Consider the following 8,546-nt stretch of genomic DNA (forward strand, 5'->3'; position numbering starts at 1 on the left):
GCAAAGTTATGGTTTTTGAAAGTTTTAATATACATATAATGTGTGACTCGATAACTGGGTTGAATGGGCCAATGGTTCAACCATTTGAGTCAAAATCAATGATTTTGATTATTTTCTTAGATTTTAAAAAAGCGAACCTAAAAAAAAGGATTGGTTAAGGGTTCAAACGATTCTACTGTTTGGATCAATTGCAGGTTAAAAACATTGGATATAAGCACATATATGCATTTACCCATTATAAAAATTTCAGTTATGAATAAGACTGAGATTTTGGATGTTTATAAAGATCTTCCGAAAGCTAGAGATGGAGGATGGCATAATTTAGTTATTCGTTATCCAAAAACTCTAAGGTCTCATTTGATTCACGGGAATAGGGGTCTAGATTCGGAATTCGAATGGGCCATTTCAATTCCAACTGTTTGGTTGGGCAGAATTGGAATCCCATTATCATTCCTAGTGGAATGACATTTCACCTTTTCAGGGAATAGCCATTCTTTTTTTCTTCTTGGAAATGAAATCCCATTCCAGTCGATTTCAATTTCCATTATGATTCATGTCTAAACCAAACAGATTATGGGAATAGACCATTCTGATTTTGAATTCAAAGGATTTTGATTCCCAATGGTGCACGATTTGGTTGCTCCTAACTGGAGGGCAGTTCAAATGTCGGTTGCTTACCTGGCCGGTCGAACTACAAGGAAGTAGAGCTCAGAGGACTTGGGGTGGCTAACTTGGTGTGGGCGCTCCGATGCTTAAGTTAGTATAATCTGTGTGCGAGCTGAAAGCTTGAGAACAAGAAGGTTAGAATGCAATAAATCGTGCGCACCTTGTGTCACTAGGGTAGAGGCTCTTATATAGGTGAGGTGTAGTGGGTCTCATGAAACACCTCTGAGATCCTCGGCCAACGCTGTTAGGAGTCTGTTCCGTACCAGAAGGTAGACTTCGTGATAGCCGATAAGGCTTATCGAGTCTATCTGATCCTGGCGGGATGAGGATAAGGCCTACAGTCGTGCGGTGTGATCCCAAAGAGCTTGGAGACAGTTGACTTGCTTCTAGAAGTCTGCTACGTGTCACCTCGGCAGGTTGGGCCATCCCGGGCTACTCGGACCTCGGTCCTGGCCGAGGTGCTCGAGGCGACTTGGCCTACTAAGGTGGCAGGAAATGTCGAGTCACTGTCCAATCAGCAAGTCACATCCACATGTCCGCTATTTAGTAGGTCGGGCCAAATCACCCTTCATCAATTGTCCCCCACTTCCTATGCCAGGGGTCCCGACCTGCTACGGGGAGTTCATGATGAGCTTAGGTGGGTTTGGCCTAGCCTTCTCCTGGGTTGAGGTCTGGTCCGGTGGTCAGACCACGATGACCTAGAGGTGTAAAGTGGGCCATGCCGGGCCGACACAACACGGCCCATGGGCGGCCCACCCTAAAGGCGGGGGTGGGCCGTGCCGTCCTCCCCGGTTGAAATTTTGGTGTCGGCCCCGCACGGCCCATGGCCCAGGCCCAAGTGGGCCCGTGCCATGCTGTGTTGGCATGCGGGCCTGGGCCAGGCCGGGTTGCAAGCCATGCCAGGCTACGCCACAGGGCGAGCCTTGGGCCTAGGCCGAATTGGGCTGCACTGCTTTATTTTTTATTTTTTATTTTTTTTTGAAAATTTTGATTTCTTTTCTAAGTAAAATTGTAAAACTAAAATATTTAACTTTCCTATGAACTTTGGGAATTAGGAACTATTTAAAAAATTAAGAAATGAGAAATCTATGTTATTTAATACATAAATGAAAAAAAAAAACTTAACCAAATTGAAATAAGAATGATGGAATAACAAATTGGAAAAAAATAGGAATTTTATTTCATTTAAATTTGAATGGTACAAATTAGTGAATTACAAATGCAATGATTGGGTCATTGCATACTTGGATGAATGAAATATAAAAATGGATTAAATTAATAAAATATATAAAATACAATATGGTTACAAATTGAAAATACAAAATTACATTGTTAAAAATTAAAAAAAATATATCAAATAAATTAAATAAAATTTAAAACTTTTACAATAATTTGAAAAAATGAAAATTTTTACAAGTAGTCAAATTCATGAATCATCATTCATGACTTTCATCATCTGCTTCGGGTGAAATGTTCGGTGTTGTATCATGCCCTCCCTTGTCTTGTAATCTATCTTCTGCATCTAGCTAATCCTTAAAGCAAATGCACATCTCTATGCTCTCATCGTTCATGCAACTTCTTTTGTCATCCAGCACCTTGGTACCTACACTAAAACAAGACTCCGATGGAATTGTAGACACTAGAGGGGCTAGTAGAACTTGTGCCACGGGTGCGTGAACCGATAATTTTTTGAGTGTTCACTCCACCAAGCTAAAATATCAAAATTATTTGATACTTCACCTAAATTAGAAAAAATTGCTTGCAAATAAAAATTACGTTCAGTAAATGAACTTGTAGAACTAGCAGATTTCTGCCTTCTACTTATTAAATAAAAAAGCTTTTCACTTCTACTATTGGGCTCAAATTCAGAAGGAGAAGAAGAAGAAGATGAACAAGTTGTAGGAATATTCCTACAACTTCAGATTCATACAAACTGTACATTTCAAATAATAAATTATTAATTTCATCTTTTTTATTTCCTATATCAATATTCATATTTTCATAATGTGTTTCAAGTAAAATATCTAAACCATCTTTCCTAATCCTAGGGTCTAATATTGTAGCTAAACGATAAAGGGGAGAAATGTTCTCCCAATATTTTTTAAATTTATTTTCTATAATTTCAACAATACATTGAAATTGTGGATTATTTCTATATTTGGAAAAACATCACTAATTACCATTAATTGATACGATAAATTACAACTAGTTGGATAATAACTTCTAGATAATTCATTTGTTGCATCATAAAAATGTTTTAAAAAATCTCTTATACAGATTGCCATTTCCTAGTCTTCCTCAAATATCATATCATTAGGCATTTTTAAATTATAAAAATCAAAAAGAATTTTTTTATGAGATATACAACTTTAATACATAAATTTAAGATGTGACATGCACATCTAAGATGAAATAATTTACCATTTAAGCATTATTTTAATTGAGATTTTAAAATATTTATTGCAGAATCATTATTGCTAGTATTATCAAAACTAATAGAAAACAATTTGTTTTCTATTCCGTAAGCAAGCAAAGTATTTAAAATACTTGCAGCAATAGCTGGGCCACTATGTGGCCATTCAAGCCTAGTAAAACTTAAAATTATTTTATTCAAAAGCCAAATTTCATCAATGAAATGGCCGGTAACAGAAGTATAACTAATATTAAATTTGGATGTCCAAACATCTGAAGTAATTACAACTTTAGAATTAAGATTTGCTAACAAAGAAATTAAATTTTGTTTATATGAACAAAAAATTGTAAAGCATCAGTTCTTATAGTATTCCCAGAAACTTTTTTATATTGTGGGTTTACAAAACTACACAACCATTCTTCTAGCTTTGGATCTTTAGCTAACATAAATGGTTGTTCTGCATGTACAATATACTTATCAAGTTCTTATCTAATTTTTTCTTGTGAATATCTAAAAGTACCAAAGCTAGTCCCCCTCCCAATCTGTGTTTGGGTTGTTTCTCTCCCTTCATCTTCCTTTCGCTCATGTGTGAGCAGATGTCTGCTCAAATGACACGTACCACCCTTGCTACAATAACTAAATTCTTTCCTACATTTTTGGCAAACGGCCCTTTTCCCCTTCCTCTCAATATCCTCTACTTTGAAAACTTTCCAAACCGGGCTACTTAGCTTATAAGCCCTCCTTTTTCCCCTAGTATCACTACTACCGCGGGTGAAAGTTCCACATCCATCGACATCAAACGCATCGGCAACAGTGTTAACACTAATACTATCGTGATGCGATTGAATGTCATCCATGGTGAGCATGTTGGGGAATCGGTTTTGAGAAGGGCCAGCCATTTTTTATAATTCTAAAAAGATAAAAATTAATCTAATTCGACTTACTCAGATTGCCGGTTCAAAATCCCAACTTGATTTCAACGGTTGAAGCCTTTCAACATCCAAGCCTCCTGAATTGAGATACTTGAACTAGTTGAGCAAGCCTTCTTGTTGAAAGTCGAAACTTCAATAAAGTTGAGACTTGAGAATTGGAGAATGCAGAATCAGACAATTAGCTAATTAGAATTTCTCAGATTGCAGATAATTGAGAATGTATGAGTATGAGAGAGAGAGAGAATTAAGAGAATTGTTGAATTGGTGTGATGAGAATGGTGGAGGATAGAGCTATTTATAGGAATTGAACATAATTCAATTGCCTAAAATACCCAAAAAACTATTTGTTATTTATTTGTTGGGAGGGGTATTTTGGTTATTGTAAAGTTACTTATAACTTTACCCAAAATGCCCCCCTAAAATAGTTGTTATATAGTTGTTGGGGGGCATTTATGTCATTTTTTTAACTCCCCATAAGCAAAATATAGAAATACCCCCATAATATGGCTGTTTATAGCTATTGGGGGGGTATTTCTGTAACCCCCCAAAAGCTAAAACTAGTCGTTGGGCCCCTTTGGGAGGAGGGCCCAATGGCTATATTCCCGGGTGGGCCGTGCGTCGCACGTGGTAGGCCGTGCTTTGTGCCATGCCGCGGGTTGGGCCATGCCGGTTCATGGGACTCAAACCCCCGGCCTAGCATGTCACGAACCTCTGTGTCGGGCCTGGCATGACCGTTAGCCGTCGTGCCGTTCCGGGCCGCGGGCAGCCAGGCTCGATTTACACCTCTACGATGACCCAACTGGATCGACCACAAAACCAGGTCGTGTATCGGGGATGTGCGGAGGTCACGCAGATTACAAACTCTGCAGACGCCAAAACACGTGCTCAACCGATTTTGACCACGGGATGCGTGTGATCAGTTTTTACAATGCCTATAAATAGGGGCCCTAGGGTCCCATTCGCCTTGTCTTATTTTAGGTATTCGTGTTTGGAGGTCGCGCGTTGATGACTCTGTATTTTGATGCCTTAAGGACATCATTTCAGGGGTATTTTCGGCCTTAGAATAGTCAAAGTGTGCCCTTTTCCCAGTTAAATTCAATGTTGTGACCTCTGAGGGTTTTGTGCAACTTTTGTGGAAAACTGGGGAAGTTACATGGCTTAAATGCAGTTTTTGGGAAGTTGGTGTGAAGTCCAGTTGAGAGAGGGGGTGTTTTTGTGAAAAATTGAGAATAGGAGGGCGCCTCCTATATGCTAAACCCAGAATGGAGCCCCTCCTACTGTATTAGCATGCTCCCCTCTCATTAGCAAACCCTAGGGAACCTTCTAATTCATTCTTTTCATCCTTAACAAACCCTAGCCTTCCCTAGCTACTCAATCTCTACCTTCCATCCCTTCTAATCTCCACCATCCTTTCTAGGGCACTATCTTTTTAGCATTCTAACCCTAGGGAGCCACCTAACTTCTAATCTTCACCATTCAGCTTTTAGCCATTAAATCTCAGCCCTACATAATATTGGGTGCCCTCTCCTCGATGCGATTCAACATGTCCCGGCCTATGCCAAGTTTCTAAAAGAGTTGTGCACTCAAAAGAGGGAGCCACAAGCGGCCCCACAAAAAGTGATGCTCTTGGCAGACGTTAGAGCGGTCCTCCTAAACCAACTACCCCGAAAGATGAAAGACCCGGGTGATCCTCTCATAAGCTGTGTCATCTTTGGAATCACCTTTGATCAGTCCCTATTGGATCTTGGGGCCAGTGTAAATTTGCTTCCGTTCATTATCTATGAAAGGTTTAGGATCAGTGAGTTAAAACCTACCCAGGTAATTCTACAACTCGTTGATCGGTCGGTCAAGACTCCTCAAGGTGTTATCAATGATGTCATTGTCAGGATAGAGAATTGTTATTTACCTATAGACTTTGTTGTCCTAGACATGACCCCAATCGAGGAACTGAACCATAACTCGATAATCCTAAGACAACCGTTTCTTGCAACGACCAATACAAACATTAATCGTAAATCGGGAGAAATGGGCATTTCATTTGGGGAGCAGAAGGTCCATTTAAATGTTTTTAGTGCCTCTAAGTATCCAAACCTAGGGGAAGATGAGTGCAATGTGGATATAGTGGACGATATTTTGGAGGACTTGTCTACCCCTTGGTTAGCTAGTCTGAACCCTGTTTGTGGGAAGAAGAAAATGAGCCTGAGAATATAGATGAAAGAAGTGTGTGAATGTGTATGACTGAATACGTTAAACTTAGCGCTGATTGGGAGGAAACGTAACGTAGTTTCCAGTTATTTTTAGGATTAGAGTTTTGGTTTCTTGATTCAAGACTAGTTGGCAGACTTTGAACCCCTTAGAAAAAACCCTCTTGATTGTTCCCTTTGGCCCAAGTCCCTTTGCAACATTATAGTCATGCCATTAGGGGCAATGGCACTTAAGTTGGGGGGTGAGGAGAGAGAGAGAGAGAATTTGAAAAAAAAAAGATTGAAGCTAAGCCTTTATAAATGCAGAACTAAAAATTTCACTAAAAAATTTAAAAATTCTTTCCATTAAAAGAGATTCCCAAACAGAAAAAGTTGAGGAAACTGATAAAAGAAAACTGAATTTTGTAGAAATTGGTAGGAGTGAAAATTGGTATTATTTGAATATTGTCAAAACCGTTTAGAAATTTAAAAATACTCCCAAATTTGCCCCTGGAAAGATAAGAAGAGAAAGATTGAGAAATTAGACAAAAAAATTCTTCAAATTGTTAGAGACAGTGGACTACCCTTAACAGTGTTTCAAAAAAAAAAGGTCGATGGACACCCTAGACTTAGTAACCGGGTCTCTTCACCTAAGTTAAGTGTCGAGATTCACGTCAAACGGAAAAAGGGAACGCCAAAGACACTTACTTAACACTTAGTAATCGGGTCTCTTCACCTAAGGCAAGTGTCGAGATTCGCGCCAAATGGTGGAAGGTAACAATAAAAATCAATGTGCATATCATGGATAGATATTCACTGTAAAAAATGATAAGAAGAATACTCACCTGATTTCAAAAATCAATCTCAGCTTATCAAGACAATTTGCAAATGAGAGGGTAAATAAGATTTTTAAGCCAAGTTTCTGTGATATTCAAAGTAGGATAGTAGTACCCATTAAGCCCAATACCGATCTATACAAATTTTGAGAATTTTGGAATTAGGATACTTGGCTAATTTTGTGAGGGATGATCTTGCAATTGGAATGATCTCTTTACTCAAAATGTAATTTTAAGGTTGCATTGCTAAGGGACTAGCAATGGTGGGCTGTACACAGGTCGGGTTGGGTCGGTTTACTGGGGTTTTCCTAACCGACCCAACCTGGTTGGGTTACCTGAGGTGGAAACCGAAACCGACCCACTGATAGGCAAAATCGACCTAGTCGGTTTGAGTCGGGTTGGGTCGGTTTCGGTTTGCTCTTGTAGTCAAACCTTATTTCTGAAACTTGTTTCACCTTTGGTCCAGTGTCAACCTTACTAACCCCTGTTTCACTCAAAAAGCTTTTGTATTCAATAAGACAAAAGACAAAACTGTTTTATAGAAGACAAAAGTTATCAATATTCAATATTCAATAAGACAAAAGTTAGAATACAAAAGACAAAAGTTATCAATATTCAATAAGACAATAAAATAGAAAGTCAAACTGTTTTATAGAAAGAAGGCTGAAACATTTATATTTAAAGAAACTTTCTAAATTCTAATCTAGGTAAAAGGACACTTAATTCTAATTGTAATTGCCTAATGGGTTGCCTATTTGGTGTAAAAGACTATAGAAACTAGGATATATACAGTTTAGTTAAGTAGGAACTAGAAGATAGGGCTGTTCTAGTTCTAGTAGAAGACTAGTTAAGTAGGAAATTAGGAACTACCGAACTAGTAGAAGACTAGTTCAGTTTGGTTTCGGGTCGATTTTGGTTTTTACACAAGAAAACCGCAACCGACCCGATATTTCGGTTTATAAATTTGCCCAACCCGAAACCGACCAGCGTTGATGAAAACCCGGCCGACTCGGGTTGGGTCGGTCCAGGTTGGTCGGTTTGGTCAGGTTGGGCCTTCTTATGAACAACCCTAGCGTGTGATAACTCTGTATTTTGATGCCTTAAGGGCATCATTTCAAGGGTATTTTCAACCTTAGAATAGTCAAAGTGTGCCATTTTCCCAGTTAAATTCAATGTTGTGACCTCTGAGGGTCTTCTGCGAAAAACTGGAAAAGTTACATGGTTGAAATGCAGTTTTTGGGAAGCTGGTGTGAAGTCAAGCTGAGAGAGGGGGTGTTTTTGTGAAAAACTAGGACAGGAGGGCGCCTCCTATCTGCTAAACCCATAATGGCGTCCCTCCTATTGTATTAGCATTCTCCCCTCTCATTAGCAAACCCTAGGGCACCTTCTAGCTCATTCTTTTCATCCTTAACAAACCTTAGTTGCCCCTAGCTACTCAATCTCCACCTTCCATCCCTTCTAATCTTCACTAGCCATTCTAGGGCACTCTCTTTTTAGCATTCTAACCCTAGGGAGC

The sequence above is a fragment of the Nelumbo nucifera genome, chromosome 1, assembly GCF_055504915.1.
Source record: "Nelumbo nucifera cultivar China Antique chromosome 1, China Antique-T2T, whole genome shotgun sequence".
NCBI lineage: Eukaryota > Viridiplantae > Streptophyta > Magnoliopsida > Proteales > Nelumbonaceae > Nelumbo > Nelumbo nucifera.